The sequence below is a fragment of the Dermochelys coriacea genome, chromosome 1, assembly GCF_009764565.3.
Source record: "Dermochelys coriacea isolate rDerCor1 chromosome 1, rDerCor1.pri.v4, whole genome shotgun sequence".
NCBI lineage: Eukaryota > Metazoa > Chordata > Testudines > Dermochelyidae > Dermochelys > Dermochelys coriacea.
In genome coordinates this window covers 146,635,670-146,654,684 of record NC_050068.2, presented here as the reverse complement: position 1 = coordinate 146,654,684, position 19,015 = coordinate 146,635,670, and the positions used below count along the sequence as shown (strand labels likewise).

At 42.0% G+C, this 19,015-nt stretch overlaps 1 protein-coding gene across 1 annotated transcript in view; it reads right to left on the bottom strand.

The window, feature by feature from the left end:
• Positions 1 to 19,015, bottom strand: part of IL1RAPL1 (interleukin 1 receptor accessory protein like 1) — a 1,173,648-nt gene that overhangs the window by 97,381 nt on the left and 1,057,252 nt on the right. The window lies entirely within an intron of this gene.

The window sequence follows — 19,015 nt, the reverse complement described above, 5'->3', positions numbered from 1 at the left end:
TTTACTGTTGCTAAAATAAAACCTACCAATCATCTCGATTTATTGAGTGCAGTAGTTACCCCAAAATGTTTACATGGAGGAAAAACCTCAATAAGGAGCTGAGTTAAGGGTATTAATGACAGTTGCAGTTTGGAAAACATAATTTATCATAGCCTATCTGTCTTTTCTTTGAGTAGTGGGGATGCTACTGCAATTATTACAACACAAACAAAATTTAGTTGCTCATTTGATTTGTTATTGTAACTTTTGTAATTCTCAAATTAAACTTTCATTCAAAGGATTGCTGCAAAGGTTAAAGAATAAGTGCTTGATACACAGTTGGTGTAAATTAGTGTAGCTCCACTCTCTTCAATGGAAATACACGAAATTTCACCAACTGAGATTCTCATCCTAAGAGCCAAATTCTGCCCCACAAGTGCACAAAGGGATCCATAAAAGAGGTGTAATTTGGCCATAAAATGAATAAAAACATTTCATACTTCTATACCAATTTATTTGTGAAAATCAGTTAGTGCTGCAGTTTATACTCATAATATATATGCTGTTTCTGACTTGTTGCTTGTTATCCAATTGCAATATTCAGAGGCCAAATCTTGCAGACCTTATGCAGGCTAAACTCTCATTGACTTAATTGAGTATTTTGTCTGAGCAAGGCCTTCTTTATGTAACTTCAGGTGTCAAACTTTTTGCATATGTGGTTTGAGTTTGGAAGCATTCTCTTCCAACTGGGAATTGTATACCAGATTCCTCCAGCATCTTCCATGTTCAACTCAACACATCTTTATTACAGTCATTTTAGTTCTGTGATTTGTATATTATATTTTCAGTAGTTCTGGATTGTGTTATTTATTATTTTCTTGATTATTCTTGATTATTATTTGAAAAAAGTCTGTGTGTGTGTGTGAAAGATATTTTATAAAACAATAAAAAATATGGGAAGAGAGAGAGAACCAGGTACTTTAGTTATATGTGGTAATATTATTAAATGTGTATGGATAACAAGAATAGCATGTTTTAATCCTGCCTAGGGGAACTGTAAGTGAGAACAGCGGTCATTAAAAATAATCAGCTTTTGTTATTATGGCAATTGCTTACACCACTGAAGTTATAGGTTTATCAGCATTTTCAGTATAAATACTGACTTACAGTAAGAAAAACAGAGCCAATGAAACAGAAATAATTATTGATTTCAAATAGCTTAAAACTTCATAGCCTTTAGGATCAGCCATGCCTGAAGGGTGGTATGCAGTTGTGCCACCCCAGGAGTTGCCTCAGCCACAACTCCTTCCCTGTACCTCTAGTGCTCTCTGGGGAAGGAAATCACCACAGTTACAAGGGTGAGCTTACTTTCGCCCTTACACCACCTGACCTCTGCTAGGTAGCATATTGCTGAGGCAGAGTCAAGGCTCCACTCACTTTCCAGCTGTCTCCACCCACTTGCTTGAGATGTGAAAGTGGCCAACCTGTGGATCCTACTCTTCCCCCCCTCCCCAAACTATTGGTCCCAGAAATCTGTTTCCCCATTGCAGAAGAGGTAAGGGAGGTATGCTTCCTTAGAGGTCTGATGATCAAGTAGGGCTAGGTTACAACCCAGCCAGAAATTTTGTTGAGGGTATTTGTGGAGTAGGCCTACTCAGTAATGATCAAATACTGTGATACAAATGATCAAAGCTGTGCCAAACCCAAGTAAACAGATATGGTGAATGTGTGCTTCATGGGTGGCAGAATTCACTCACACACAAATGACTGCCCTTGTACTTAAAAGGACTAGATGGGGGCAGGTGTAGTTGGTAGAGCCACATGATTGTGGGTTCACTAGCTATGCCCCTGCTCATCCACTAAGCATTCCATGTACCAAGGGCATAAAATCCCTGACATGAGTTTGCCATATCCTGTGCCCTTGTCACCTAATGTAGCAACACTGGTTCTAACGCCCATCAGTACTTAAAACCTAGGAGTGACTGGGGAACTGGATGGAATGAGAGACAACAGAGGATTCCCTAACTGAACAAAATGTTTCCAAACTGAGGTTTCCAGAGTTTGTTCTTCTTTGTAAGTACTTTTCACCAGTGTTAACAGTTCATATTCTAGCGTTTGCATATTTGGGTCAGCAATCCACATTTTAAAATCTTTCTGCATTATTGATTTGTTCTTAATATAAGGACACGAAGGAGCAATTAAGTTATATTACTTGACTTTAAAAAAATCTATTAATTGTTTTGCCTTTCCAATGTACTCTTATCTGTGAATCAAGTTCAACAGGGCAAAAATTTAACAGCTTGCCTTACCTCCTCCCCTCTTTTTTATGGCTGATAGCAACACCATGTTCAATGTCCCTCAGGATGGCAACCTTTGAGTCATATTTGACAGCTCCCTCTCCTTGTCTCTGCATAGCCAAGTTGTAACTGAATCCTGAAATTACTCTCTTCACAACATATCAAAAATCCAACGAATCCATGCCTTGATCATCTACTGACATGATGGCTGTAACCTCTTCCTCTATGACCTCTCCAGCTACTGTCTAACTTTCTTCCCTCTGTCCCAAATGCAGCAGCAAATATCATCTTTCTTGCTCCCCTCTGGACCCCATTCTTCCCCTCTTTGAAAATCCATTCAGGGGCTTTCTTCTACCTCATGTATTAAATTCCTAATTCTTTGTTTCAAGGCTCTGCACAGCTTAACCCTTGCCTGCATGTCTGCACTCTTTCAAATTACATCTCAACTTGTAACCTTTTCTCTGCCAGTGATGCCAGTATCACAATTCCCTCCTTCAAACCTTCTTTCCTGCAGTCTCCTTGGAAATCTCTACCAGAGCACCAGGTGCCCAGCCTCCCTCCTATAAAGTCCCTCCCACTTTTTATGCAAGACCATAAAAGCTAATCTGTATAATGCTGTTACTAAGAAACAAAAAATAAATAACACAAATTAACTATGTTCGCACTATCCTCTGGATCTCTGAGGGCATAAAGAACTTACCAACACCACTACAACTAAAGTTCATCAGCATTTGTGTCCAACATATGTGTCCAGTCTTTATCTGTCTACTGAGATGGTAAATCCTTGAGGAATGGGTTGTGTTTGCTTGTACATCTTGTAAAGCACTGAGCACATTGTCACTTCTCTCCAAACAACAACAATAATGATAATAGGTATGAGTCAGACTCTTTGAATGTCCTAAGTTTAGGAACACATAAAATATAAGAGCATTACAAAAGAAAGTACATCTTGAGGATGAGACTGGGCTGCCACAAGACAGGCTGTATAGATATTAAACTGATAGTAAATAAAGGTTGTAAGATTTAGAAAGACCCATCGTTAAAAATCAAAAGTCACAGCATGATGCAAAATATAAACCTCAAAGAATCAAAAAACCTCTCTAATTATATATCCAAAACTAAAAGTGACAGAAGGTTTATTGACAAAATATAATAAATCTTAAAAAGTGACAGATTAAATGATGTTGTATTGGTTAGAGTTTTCTTTCTCTCTCTCTCCATCAATAATTCTGAAAAGCTCTTATTATAGGTGAGTATAGTGCTGTTATACAGTTCCTCTATGGAAAAATATTGGTTTTATACACACTTTCTCCCTGGTCCTGATTCTCCATTATCTGTGGTCATTTACACCTGTGCAAAGTGAGTGTAAAATGCAAGCATTTTGAGTTGGTGGCATTTGGCTCCTATATTATGAAGCACTTCATATGATACAAGGTTGTAAAGAATCTGTCTCTCTCTCTTCTCCCAGTAGTTAACATGATTGATTCATTATTTTTTCTCACTCATACAGACACAAAGAAAGCATTTCATTAAAAGCTATGGTTAAATAGGCTGATTTTCAGTTCACAACTACTTTTGACTTTAGTGGGACCTATAGGTGCTCACAACATCCAAAAATGAAGCCACTAGTTCCAGACCTCCATAACTAAGGCTCTAGTCCTGCACAGAGCTCCATGCAGGTGGACTCCAGTGAGGCCCTGAATGGGTGCAGGGGGACCATTGCATGATGAGTGCCCAAGTATTTTCATGTACTTATTAATACATAAAATAAAATAATAATAATAAAAATATTTCTTCCACCAAGCTTTATGTCTGCCAGGGCTGCATGAACTGACAACAACAGATCAGCTATAGTGACTTACATAAAGGTAAAGGTTTCAAAGTAGCAGCTGTGTTTTAAACCAGTGTAATTCCATGGACTTTTTTGGGGTTACTCCTGATTTACAGAGGTATACATGAGATCAGAACTGGACCTTGTCTCACTGAAGTTATTGGGAGTTTAGCCATTAACTTAATGGGGCAACATTTCACCCCAGGTATCTTGGCCAACTTCCCTTCCAATCTCTCTCTCTCTCTCTCCATGTCCACATCCACCGCCCACCCCCAATGTGACAGGATAGAGCTGTTGAAGTTACATGCTCCTGTCCTTCATAAAAGAGGTTCTTTTGTGATATGCAACTAACGGCCTGGCCACTTAGTTAAGGAGAGACATGGAGGAGTTCCAGAGTTCTGTCTAGTCTTCTTTGACTGGAATGATAATAGCCATGTCATGAATCAAGGAACTGCAAACATAAAACAAAGCAGAGAAGGAGGTGTTTTAAGAAATCTGCCTGGCAAGCAAATGGTAATGCAAGTCTTTTTCTTCTTTTCTTAGGGGAAAAAAAACAATATAGACCGTCTCCCTCTGACAGAATTAGGTTAAGAACAAGCTTTTTAAATTATTTTTTCAATTTTTTAAAAATATAACAAAAGCTTTTAAAAAGTCATAATCCATCATTCTTACACATGATTTGTGGGTTATGCTTTCAGTGACATGCGAACAATGGATTAGGACTTTAAAAAATCTAATATGGATTGCTATTGAATTATTACCACCTTCCTGATATTACAAATAAATGACAGGCAGAAGTTGAGAGAATTTGAGAAGCACACATTTTATCATTTTGTATCTATACTTTACGATCATGGTATCTCACCTCCTAACATAAAGATAAGTAATGTTTTTACATTCACTCTTCTGGCTGTGCCAAGGAACTTGTTAGTAGAGGAAGATGGGTAAGTGAAATAGCCTTCTGAAGCTCATGAAGCTATTAAAGGGCTCAATAGTGCAATGTGCTCTTTGGGTGTGTTCAACTTCTCTTGGGAGTTGAGAGCACTCAGCAATTTACAGTAATGCTCAGCACTATGCACTATCTTGCACCTAGCAGGTTGATCCCTGTGCTTATGCAAAGTCTCATTGAAGACATTGAATTGAAAGCACTTGTGAAGATTCAATCATAGGTTTTAGGCCTACATTTTTTGGCTGAGACTCTTAAAAACCCATGAACAAACAACAAAACAGAAAGCAATAGTTTAAAAATCTCACACATAGTACAAGAAAAAAGATATAGTACAAGTAAATACTATATATTGTGACAGGGTCAGGCCAGATGGCTATAGGAGAGTAATAGAAGGCAGATATATTAGCCCCAGGCTAAGTAGGTCCCTTTTCCCTGGGTAAGTTAACAGGGAAGGTTCCAGAACATTCAGGAACCTTCTGGAGACAATTAAGACAGGCTAATTAGAACTCCTGCAGCCAATCAAGAAGCTGCTAGAATCAATTAAGGCAGGCTAATCAGGGCACCTGGGTTTTAAAAAGGAGCTCACTTCAGTTTGTGGTGCGTGTGTGTGAGGAGCTAGGAGCAAGAGGCACTAGGAGCTGAGAGTGAGAATGCGGACTGTTGGAGGACTGAGGAGTACAAACATCATCAGACACCAGGAGGAAGGTCCTATGGTGAGGATAAAGAAGGTGTTGGGAGGAGGCCATGGGGAAGTAGCCCAGGGAGTTGTAGCTGTCGCACAGCTGTTCCAGGAGGCACTCTAGACAGCTGCATACCACAGGGCCCTGGTCTGGAACCCGGAGTAGAGGGCAGGCCCGGGTTCCCCCCAAACCTTCCAACTCCTGGTCAGACACAGGAGGAGTTGTCCTGCACTGTGGGTTCATGAAAATGGCCAAACTGAGGCTGCTGTGAAGGTCCAAGCTGAGCAAATCTGCCAATAAGCGCAAAACCCACCAAGATAGAGGAGGAACTTTGTCACAACTGGTGTGAGAAGTGGGATCTGGTGTCCACAGCGCGGTGGAAGAAGGAGGGTGTTTGGAAGGAGAAAAAAAAAAGGGAAGAAAGTCTATTTTTATTTTTTTCACCACAATGGAGGAGGTAGTGTGGGCACTGATACAAGCCACGGCTGCCCAGCAGGAGGCTACCCGTGTCCAGGCAGCCGCCCAACAGGAGGCAGTGCGGCTGCAGCAAGAGACTAATCGCCTGCTGATGGACCAGGCTGCTCAAGACTGGGCTATGTTCCTGGAACTAGTAAACCAGGTAAAGGCCCTTACAGAGCTGAACCGCGGCCATGATGGGACGCAGATCATGGGGGCCAACAATTGGCTGCAGAAAATGACGCAGGAGGATGATGTAGAGGCATACCTCTTGGCCTTTGAGAGGACAGCCCTGTGGGAGGCTTGGCCCTGAGTACAGTGGTCTGGCATCCTCGCTCCATTCCTGTGTGGGGAGGCCCAGAAGGCCTACTTTGATTTGCCTGAAAAGGCTGTGGCAGATTTCCCCCAGCTGAAAGCAGAGATCCTGGCCAGATCAGGGGTAATGACCGTAGTGCAGACCCAGCGATATCATGAGTGGAGGTACCAGGAAAACAAAGCCTTGCGGTCCCAATTATATGACCTCATCCATCTCGCATGAAAGTGGTTACGAACTGAGTCCTGGAGTCCGGAGGAGATATTAGAGATTCTGGTCATCGACCGGTACATGAGAGGACTACTGCCAGACCTTCGCGCCTGGGTAAGCCAGAATGAACCCTTCACCTACGATGAGGTTGTTGCGCTGGTAGAAAGGTGAAGGATGGCAAGGGAGCTGACCCGACCAGTTAAGGAAGAAGCACCCTGGGTTAAACTAGCAGCACCAAGCCCTAGAGCTCGGGTGATTGGGCCACCAGGAGAACCCAGGTGGAAAAAGAGAGGGGCTGAAGGCCCACCAGAAGCCACGAAGAGTCGGAGCACTGAGGGGGAAGAGGATCGTGATGTTAGACTACCCAAACCAAGAGACCAGGGAACACCTAGGGCTCTATACAGATGTTATGCCTGCAGGGAGTGGGGACACAATGCACAGCGTCCCAATGCCGAGGAGCCTATGCAATGTAACCAGGGGAACTGGGCAGACCCATGCTCCCTAATCCATCTTGTGGGGGTCTCTCTAACCCCACATTTGTACACTAGACCAGTGGAGCTAAATTGGGTAGAGACTACAGCACTGGTTGATTCGGGGAGTGCTATGACGCTTGTCTCGGGGAAGCTCGTGAAGCGTAGTCAGCTGCTGTGGGCTAAGCATACGGGGATAACATGTGTCCATGGGACAATTGGTTATTACCCCACCATCCCAGTAAAAATCGAGATTCAGGGGAACACTATTGAGGTAGCAGCAGGTGTAGTACCTAAACTCCCATACCCTGTGCTCATAGGGAGGGACTTCCCAGGGTTTGGAGACTTACTCCCGGTAGGGGAATTGGAGAAGGGGGAAGCCCTGAAAGTAGTGAGGCATCCACAGTAGACTGTCAACCCCCATCCTTCTCTGAAATATCCCCAGATTTGTTCTCCGCTACCAGACAGCGTAGAAAGACGAAAAGGGAACGAAGGAAAACTAAGGCCTTGGGAACCCGAATGCTGGCCCAAAGCCAGAGGGTCGCTCTCGTAGGTAGGCGGACCCGAGCAGCTGAAAAGGAAGCTACCCAGGAGGAAGAAGCACCCGAGTCTGACCCACACCCGAACTCCTCTGAACCAGTAGAGGAAACAGAGACTGGCCCCCTAGATCTCGGACAGATTAGCCCTGGGAGAGGAAATTTTGGATGGGACCAGGCTGAAGACTCAAGGTACAACAACATTAGGAAGGAGGTGACCGAAATAGATGGGGTCCCCATGGAAGGGAAAACCCAGGGACCAGGACCCTACTTCATAATGAAGAAGAATCTTTTATACTGGGTTGCACCAGTACAGGTAGAGCAGATCCTAGTACCTCAAAAAACACCAGAATGCTGTATTAAGTCTGGCCCATAGTCATCTTTTTGGGGGGCATTTTGGGGTAGAGAAGACCCTGGCACGGGTCCTGCCACGATTCTTCTGGCCCGGAGTACATGAAGAAGTGCGGAAGTACTGTGTGTCCTGCCCGGAGCGTCAGCTGCACAGTCCCCATCCACACTTGAGGCACCTTTAGTACCCCTTCCCATCATAGAGGTCCCCTTCAAGCGAATAGCCATGGATCTTGTGGAACCCCTGAAGAAGACAGCCCGGGGCCACCAATATATACTTGTCGTTCTGTATTATGCTACTCACTACCCAGAAGCCGTCCCCCTGCGGAACACGGCCTCTAAAACAATAGCTAAAGAGTTGGTGGGGATCTTTGCCCGAGTGGGGCTACCAAACGAGATATTAACAGACCAAGGTACCCCATTTATGTCGAAGCTAATGAAAGACCTCTGTACGCTGCTCCATATACATACCCTGAGAACTTCAGTCTATCATCCGCAGACCGATGGGCTGGTAGAAAGGTTTACTCCAACCCTCAAGGCAATGATAAGGAAAGTGGTAAGTCGAGACGGGAAGGATTGGGACACCCACTACCCTACTTATGTTTGCAATCCGGGAGGTACCTCAGGCCTCAACTGGGTTTTCCCCCTTTGAATTATTATACAGATGCCATCCCTGTGGCATACTAGATATTGCAAAAGAGATCTGGGAAGAGGAACCCAATGAGGGGAGAAATATAATTGACCATGTGTTGCAGATGTGAGACCGGATAGCCCAGGGCACCCCTATTGTACGGGAACATTTGGAAAAGGTGCAGGAGACCCAGCGAACCCATTACAATTGCCAGGCAAAAGTTCCAACAAGGGGATCGGGTGATGGTGTTGGTACCCATGGCAGAAAGCAAGCTTTTGGCCCAATAGCAGGGGTCCTATGAGGTGGTTGAACCTGTGGGGGAAGTAACCTACAAGGTGTGACAGCCAGGACGCCGGAAACAAGAACAAATTTATCACATTAACCTCTTAAAGCCTTGGCACCAACAAGAGGCGTGTGTAGTGGCCCAAGAGACCCCGATCCAGGGAAATAATATGCAGGAGCAGATCAGGATATCCACTGATCTGACGCCAAACCAGAAGAAGGAGGTAACCGAGATGATCAACCAATATCAGGACGTGTTTTCAACCGAACCAGGCTGGACCACCGAAGCATATCACCACATTATCACAGACCCTGGGGCAAAGATAACTATAAGGCCCTATCGGGTCCCAGCAGCAAAAAGGGAGGAGATCAAGGCAGAGGTAAAAAGGATGTTGGAACTGGGAGTCATCGAAGAGTCCCACAGTCAGTGGTCAAGCCCAATTGTGTTGGTGCCCAAACCCAATGGCACCACTAGGTTTTGTAATGACTTTCGCCGGCTGAATGAGATATCCAAATTCGATGCATACCCCATACCTCGAATCGATGAGTTAGTTGACCACCTGGGCAATGCCAAATTTTTGACCACCCTTGATTTAACAAAGGGATACTGGCAGATTCCCCTTGACAAAGATGGGAAAGAAAAGATGGCATTCTCTACACCAGACCCAGAGGGTCTGTTTTAATATACTGTTCTTCCTTTTGGACTGCATGGGGCACCTGCCACCTTCCAGCGTCTTATGGACAAGCTCCTATGGCCCCATGCTAGTTATGCAGTGGCATACCTGGATGATGTGATTATTCACACCCCCAACTGGGAGACTCACTTAGAAAAGTAGAAGCAGTTCTGGACACGCTAAGACAGGCTGGCCTCACAGCCAACCTAGCCAAGTGTGCTATAGGGCTAGCCAAGGCTAAATACCTTGGCTATATTGTAGGAAGGCGCATGGTCAAGCCCCAACTAAACTAACTAGAGGCTATCCAAAATTGGCCCTGGCCAAATCGGAAAAAGCAGGTCCGGGCATTCCTGGGGGTGGTGGGGTACTACCGACTTTTTATTCCCCATTTTGCTACCAGAGCGAGTTCCCTGACAGACCTGCTAAAAGCCTGGGGTCCAGACATGGTGAAGTGGACAGATGCCGCAGAGAAAGCATTCATGGATCTACAGACAGCCCTCTGCAGTAACACTGTGCTTATAGCCCCAGACTTCAACGAAGTATTCATTTTACAAACAGATGCATCTGAAGTAGGATTGGGAGCTGTCCTATCGCAGATGGTCAGAGATGAAGAACACCCAATCCTGTACCTCAGCAGGAAAATCCTCCCGAGGGAGCAGAAGTATGCCGTGGTTGAAAGAGAGTACCTAGCTTTGAAATGGGCCATAGAAACACGACGTTATTACCTTCTGGGATGACGGTTTACCCTTGTGACAGACTATGCACCCCTCCAGTGGATGCAGCGAAATAAAGAGAAGAACGGAAGGGTGACCAGATGATTCCTGTCCCTACAACCTTTCCAATTCACCATACAACACTGGGCTGGAAGCCACCATGGCAATGGAGATGGCTTGTCATAAGTACATTGCCTGACGTCCCAAGTTGCCCAACCCCGTTGTGTTGAGCAGAGGGGAGGCGATATGTGACAGGGTCAGGTCACATGGCTATAGGAGAGTAATAGAAGGCAGATATATTAGCCCCAGGCTAAGTAGGTCCCTTTTCCCTGGGTAAGGTAACAGGGAAGGTTCCAGAACAATCAGGAACCTTTTGGAGACAATTAAGACAGGCTGATTAGAACACCTGCAGCCAATCAAGAAGCTGCTAAAATCAATTAAGGCAGGCTAATCGGGGTACCTGGGTTTTAAAAAGAAGCTCACTTCAGTTTGTGGTGTGTGTGTGTGTGTGTGTGTGTGAGAGAGGAACTGGGAGCAAGAGGCACAAGGAGCTGAGAGTGAGAACGCATACTGCTGGAGGACTGAGGAATACAAACATAATCAGACACCAGGAGGAAGGTCCTATGGTGAGGATAAAGAAGGTGTTGGGAGGAGGCCATGGGGAAGTAGCCCAGGGAGTTGTAGCTGTTGCACAGCTGTTCCAGGAGGCATTCTAGACAGCTGCATACCACAGGGCCCTAGTCTGGAACCCGGAGTAGAGGGCAGGCCTGGGTTCCCCCCAAACCTTCCAACTCCTGGTCAGACACAGGAGTTGTTGTTCTGGACTGTGGGTTCATGAAAATGACCAAACTGAGGGCTGCTGTGAAGCTCCAAGGCTAGCAAATCCGCCAACAAGCGCAAGCCACACCAATTTAGAGGAGGAACTTTGTCACAATATATAAGTACATACTAAAAATAAAAGTACATTGTGAAACTTTTGCTTGTACCGATAGTACAAGTAATTACAATACGTATTGCAAGAATTGAAATCGACTCTCTATTCCATGTTTATCAACAGCAGTCCTTGGTTTATGAAAGGCACAGAAAATTGAATATTGCAATCTGCTAATGAGCCCATTAAGCAAGCTAATATACTAAGAGATCCATTTCACAGGCTTAATGTTAAGCACCTGAATAGTCTCATGACTTCAATGGAACTATCCATGTGCTCAAAGTTTAGCATCTACTTAAGTAGTTTGCTGTATTGTGGCCTAAACTTGGATGATCCTTGTATTTCCACTCTTGGTTCTATTTCCATTACTTGAATAATATTATTCCATAATAATTCAATGGATGACACCAAAGTGAATATATTCCCAATATCACTTTTAATTTCTTTACACTTCTGGCAACTATCAAGATTGTTTTCTCAACCTGATGACCAGTGCACATGTGAGATGAAGAATTTTTGTACTGTGTGATTTCTGAAGAGACAAAAGGTAAGCATATGCTTAGGTACTTTGCTAGACTGGGTGATGGTTTCATAATATCCTATATCACCCTTAAGAAAAAACAGACACAATATTATGTGCAAAACATATTTTGTTTTGCAGATTGAAAAGCCGATTTTTACAGCTTTGAAAGATGGGGGACATTTCCCTTTTGAAGAATTGACACAAAGGATGAATGGTGAGCTTATCTAGTAAAAATAAATTTGAAATACTTTTAGCAATATTTTAAAGAGTCTAGATGAGTCGTTCCCAAACTTGTTCTGCTGCTTTTGCAGGGAAAGCCCCTGGCAGGCCAGGCTGGTTTGTTTACCTGCTGAGTTTGCAGGTTCGGCTGATCGCAGCTCCCAGTATCCGCAGTTCCCTGCTCCAGGCCAATGGGAGCTACTGGAAATGGCGCGGGCCGAGGGATGTACTGGCCGCTGCTTCCAGCAGCTCTCATTGGCATGGAGCAGCAAACCGCAGCCACTGGGAGCCGCGATCGGCCGAACCTGAGGAAGTGGCAGGTAAATAAACCGACCAGGCCCACCAGGGGCTTTCCCTGCACAAGCATCAGAATGAGTTTGGGAACCACTGGTCTAGATTATACTTAGTCCTGCCTTGAGTGCAGGGGACTGGACTAGATGACCTATCGAGGTCCCTTCCAGTTCTATGATTCTATGAAATGTATAATAATCATCATTACTGGATATGTACTATTTATTATGCATTAGTTTATTAAGTGAGAGAGTCTATCAAATTGTTGGATTAGTATCTGCTTATTGGAGGTTCTGGTAAAGTGTTCTACTTTTTAAAATTATTTGTTCATTCTTTATTTTCATTCTTCATTTTGGACCTGATCCAGCAAAGCACTTAAACATAAACATATATATGAGAAGTTCCATGACTTCAAACACATTATCTTCAATGGGGATCCACACTTAAGATTAAGCACATGCTTAAGTGCTTTGTTGGATTGGGTCATCACATATTGTTACTTCCATATGCATCTCTGACTATGCTTCTTTTGTTCTCCTCTTTGATCTATGGATATACTCTGTGATCTGTGGATCCCAGTGCAGCTACAGTAAAACAGCCAAATGTGTGGACCTCCCACATCTATTTGTTGTCTTGTCTTATATTGAAAGCACTTTGGGGCATGAGCCATCTCTTTACAATGTGTTTGTATGTTTCCTAGTATTACTGGGCTCTGACCTAGGCATTGGTGCAATACAAACAAATAATAATAAAGCCAGTATTACCAGCCTGTTGCAATTCACTTGTTCTGTGGAAAGTTGTCATTAGTTGTGGTTAATAACCTGTTTTTGGCTTTTTATTTTAGAAATCCAGATACCTAGTCTTCCATGCTGAATTATTTAGATTTCATTTTTGTTCTGTTTCTGACTCCTGTTGCTTTCCCATGTCATCTTCCCATGATGTTCAGGCAGCTCACATGGGATGAAAATACTTTCCTCTCTAACTCGACACATCACTATGATGATTTCCAGTCATCTGGTGCTACTTAGACTTTGTCACGGCGGAACATTGGCTACACCAAATCGTTAAAACACGTTATGTGCAAAGAACTTTCAAACAGTTGGCTCTGTATGTAACTCACAGGTTTCAAGTGGGTTTGAAATTTACCTTGTCTTCTCTCAACCCTTCTGTTATATTATGCACATCTGCTTGAAATTGCTAATTATTTAGGAATCATATTAATTCAGCATGTGTTTACTTTGTGACATGTTTGATTTTGAGTTCCAGTGTAGCAATGGCATAGTTCAAGACAACTGAAACTTTTTTTTTCCATATTGACCTTTTGGGACAAAGACCCAAACACAGACAAACAAATCTTGTAATGAATGTAGGTTCTTTTTTTTTACCCTCTCTGTATCTTTCTTTGACCTCAGTTTCAAGATGATGCTTTCTGATATCATTAACTTACAGGATATAAAACGTGAAAATTAATTGTAGGAGTGCTGGGTAAACTTTAGTCTATAAAGAGTGATGACTGCTTTAAGGAGGTACAGCTATTATGCTTTAGACCCAAATTTATTACTATCTCATACACATCTGGGACATATCCTCAGTTGGTGTAAACTATCATAGCTCCACTGATTTCAGGTATGACAAGTTACACCAGCTGAGCATCTGCCTCATATTGTTCTCATTTATATTATTGCTAATTTTGTACTTAGAAATACTGAATCAAAATGGTGAGGATAGAGAAAATTCTATATATGCTAAGTAAATTATTTCCAAATGTTTCTAACTTTCAGAAATGTTTTTTCAGGCTCACCACTAAATACACGTACTGTGTTTACTGTGGCACAAGTTCCTCTGCTCTGGGAGTCACTGACTCAAAGGTATTCATGATCCAGAAACACTAGCTCAGGGAGTTTATGAACACAGCAAACTTCTGCCGGTCCCATCACTGATTACGTGAAGACTATGGTTATAGCCTTGAATCGGCTGCTTTCTAGTATAAGATGTGCAAACATTCTTGGATTCCTATACATTTAAAGTGGCACAGGGCTTCACAACCCTCGAGATTCACCTCGTCCTTTAGATGTCTCATTGTGAATCTGATCATATTGTATTTTTGCCTCAAGAGGCTGAGAAATACAAGTGTCACTGGAAAAAATGGAAAGTAGGTACCTCTAACATGGTGGAAGATGGCAACTTTAGGGTAGGATGGGTGCGACTCACCCTGCAACATTTGGAGGTGTGGGCCTGCTCTATGTTGCAGCAGCTGGTATCTTGGGCATTATCCCATAGCTCAAAACATTATCAGCAAGCTCTGATTGCAGCAAGTTTCAAAAATGATATGTTAATCCCAGTTGAACACTTTGACACCATGCAGCCAATATTATAACAATACACAAGTAAACTGAGACACACATACTATTCTTAAAATAGTACAGATGTCCACCACATTCTCCAAAGGCAGGTAATAGGACTAGCTTGTTTTCTTTACATGGCAATATTGGAAATGCTTATTTATTTTCTGGATGGCATCTTTAGCTCACTTGAGTGAGCACTGTGGTTTTGGTACCAAAGATTGTGATTTCTCTTCTCAGTGTGGCTGACTGACAACTGCGTTATGTATGACAGGATCCCTACAATGGAGGGATCACAGAGAAATGCACCAAAAATTATTAAAGGTCTCAATGGTTTGTCATATAAGAATAGATTAAAATTTTAATCCATGTCGGGTGGCTAAAAAGAACCAAAGAGTGTTAGGATAACCATACAGAGAATAAACACAATAAATTGAGGTAACTGGATTAAATTAAGCAGAAGAACGTTTAGGCTGAATATCAGAAGATATTAAAAAAAAAGGAAGCCTATTAGTTTATCAATAATAATAGGAGAAGTCCAATCACTTCAAGTCTCAAAATTGATGTGGGAAAAAATAATAGTATGTTCTCTAGGAAATAACCATGTATTGCAAGTAGGTACCTCTCCATAATCTGTTAGGTTTTTTCCATCTCTAAAGTCTATGAATATATGATTAACCTCTGGAGGAGTGCCAAGAAAGAACTGCAGCAAATCCTATGGAATCTGTTCTCCTCACTTTCATATGCAGGAGTCTTGAAATATTAAATTAATTGGTGTAAAATAGTTTCACATTGAGTAATCTATTTATTGACTTTGCAATTTGTTAGAAAACAACAAATGATGGTGGATTTAATGCATAAGCCAATGCTGGAAACTTCATGAATATTCACTTTAAATTATCTTAATTTCCAACAGCCTCCCACCTTCCAGCCCACCTGTACATTACAATTTTTGTTGCTGAAAAGGTTATCCAGAAACAAGCACTGGGAATATGTTCTCCCTTGAGAAATGTAATTAATTACTATTGTTTTCCCCCAAAGGATTTCACTTTCAGATCATTTATTTTCTAGTGTTACTGATGAGCTGACTGGGAAAATGAAACACTTGAGTTTAATTACCAGTTAAAATTACAGCTTTGTGAAAGGGTACTTCATCTTATACTCTTTTTAAAATTGTCTCTTCTTATGATATAATATGCAGCTATATCTACTGCCTTTCACAGTGTTAACAACAACTTACTGCCATCTTTCCATATGAAATGAGTATAAGATGATTTAAGGGTGGGTTTAGAGAGTTCTAAGCACAGCAGAATCTAGTCTCTTACAGATGCTTTCCACACATTTGAGTCCCAAGACTGGAGAATCATAAAGACGGGAAATGAACAAATACATTAACTGAACTCTTGCAATAATTTTAAAATCTTGTATTAACATTACAATTTTTATGCATATTTTCAGGGCCAGATACTAAAGTTTAGCTTATAAAATAGATGAAAAAGTGAATCAGGAAACACACACTGGTATGATCAATGGTATCATTTTTAATTAGTATTATTAATTATTACATGTCTTATCATAGCACATAGGAAACCCCCTGTCAAGTACCAGAACCCAAATGTGCTAGGTGCTGTGGGAACACCAAACATAAAGACAGCCCATTCCCCAGAGGGTTTACAACAAGAGCTTGGTGGTAATTTACACTACGTTGTGCATTAACTGGCCCATTCAGTTCCTGACGGTGCACACTAATTTTCCTCAAGTGCTTTAATGACTATGTTTAAGTGCGCATTATAGGATGTTTAGTGCGCGCCCTCAGGATTTACATGGACCAATTAATGCACTGTGCTTTAGCAATCATACCTCCATAGTCTGCATTACCCCATTGTATAAACAAGCAGACCTCTTTCATGACCACTAGAGGGGATGCCATTTTAGATTTAATTTTGGTGAGTAGTGGGACCTCATAGAAGAAATGGTTGTAGGGAACAATCTTGGCTCAAGTGATCATGAGCTAATTCAGTTCAAACTGAATGGAAGGATTAACAAAAATAAATCTGCAACTAGAGTTTTTGATTTCAAAAGGGTTGACTTTCCAAAATTAAGGAAATTAGTTAGGGAAGTGGATTGGACTGAAGAACTTATGGATCTAAAGGTAGAGGAGGCCTGGGATTACTTTAAATCAAAGCTGCAGAAGCTATCGGAAGCCTGTATCCCAAGAAAGGGGAAAAAATTCATAGGAAGGAGTTGTAGACCAAGCTGGATGAGCAAGCATCTTAGAGAGGTGATTAAGAAGAAGCAGAAAGCATACAGGGAGAGGAAGATGGGAGGGATCAGCAAGGAAAGCTACCTTATTGAGGTCAGAACATGTAGGTATAAAGTGAGACAGGCTAAAAGTCAAGTTGGTTGGACCTTGCAAAGGGAATTAAAACCAATAGTAAAAGGTTCTATAGCCATATAAATAAGAAGAAAACTAAGAAAGAAGAAGTGGGGCCGCTAAACACTGAGGATGGAGTGGAGGTTAAAGATAATCTAGGCATGGCCCAATATCTAAACAAATACTTTGCCTCAGTCTTTAATAAGGCTAAAGAGGATCTTAGAGATAATGGTAGCATGACAAATGGGAATGAGGATATGGAGGTAGATATTATCATATCTGAGGTAGAAGCAAAACTGAAACAGTTTAATGGGACTAAATCGGGGGGCCCAGATAATCTTCATCCAAGAATATTAAAGGAATTGGCACCTGAAATTGCAAGCCCATTAGCAAGAATTTTTAATGAATCTGTAAACTCAGGATTAGTACCGAATGATTGGAGAATTGCTAATATAGTTCCTATTTTTAAGAAAGGGAAAAAAAGTGATCCAGGTAACTACAGGCCAGTTAGTTTGACATCTGTAGTATGCAAGATCCTGGAAAAAATTTTGAAGGAGAAATTAGTTAAGGACATTGAAGTCAATGGTAAATGGGACAAAATGCAACATGGTTTTACAAAAGGTAGATCGTGCCAAACCAACATAATCTCCTCTTTTGAAAAAGTGACAGATTTTTTAGATAAAGGAAACGCAGTGGATTTTATTTACCTAGATTTCAGTAAGGCATTTGATACCGTGCCACATGGGGAATTATTAGTTAAATTGGAGAAGATGGGGATCAATATGAACATCAAAAGGTGGATAAGGAATTGGTTAAAGGGGAGACTGCAATGGGTCCTACTGAAAGGCGAACTGTCAGGCTGGAGGGAGGTTACCAATAGAGTTTCTCAGGGATCGGTTTTGGGACCAATCTTTTTTAATCTTTTTATTACTGACCTTGGCACAAAAAGTGGGAGCGTGCTAATAAAGTTTGCAGATGATACAAAGCTGGGAGGTATTGCCAATTCGGAGAAGGATCGGGATATTATACAGGAAGATCTGGATGACCTTGTAAACTGGAGTAATAGGATGAAATTTAATAGTGAGAAGTGTAAGGTTATGCATTTAGGGATTAATAACAAGAATTTTAGTTATAAGTTGGGGATGCATCAATTAGAAGTAATGGAAGAGGAGAAGGACCTTGGAGTATTGGTTGATCATAGGATGACTATGAGCTGCCAATGTGGTATGGCTGTGAAAAAAGCTAATGCTGTTTTGGGATGCATCAGGAGAGGCATTTCCAGTAGGGATAAGGAGGTTTTAGTACCGTTATACAAGGCACTGGTGAGACCTCACCTAGAATACTGTTTGCAGTTCTGGTCTCCCATGTTCAAAAAGGATGAATTCAAACTGGAGCAGGTACAGAGAAGGGCTACTAGGATGATCCGAGGAATGGAAAACTTGTCTTATGAAAGGAGACTTAAGGAGCTTGGCTTGTTTAGCCTAACTAAAAGAAGGTTGAGGGGAGATATGATTGCTCTCTATAAATATATCAGACGGATAAATACAGGAGAGGGAGAGGAATTATTTCAGCTCAGCACCAATGTGGACACAAGAACAAATGAGTATAAACTGGCCACCAGGAAGTTTAGACTTGAAATCAGACGAAGGTTTCTAACCATCAGAGGAGTGAAGTTTTGGAATAGCCTTCCAAGGGAAGCAGTGGGGGCAAAAGTTCTATCTGGTTTTAAGATTCTACTCGATAAGTTTATGGAGGGGATGGAATGATGGGATAATGTGATTTTGATAATTAATTGATCTTTAAATATTCAGGGTAAATAGGACTAATCCCCTGAGATGGGATATTAGATGGATGGGATCCGAGTTACCCAGGAAAGAATTTTCTGTAGTATCTGGCTGGTGAATCTTGCCCATATGCTCAGGGTTTAGCTGACTGCCATATTTGGGGTCGGGAAGGAATTTTCCTC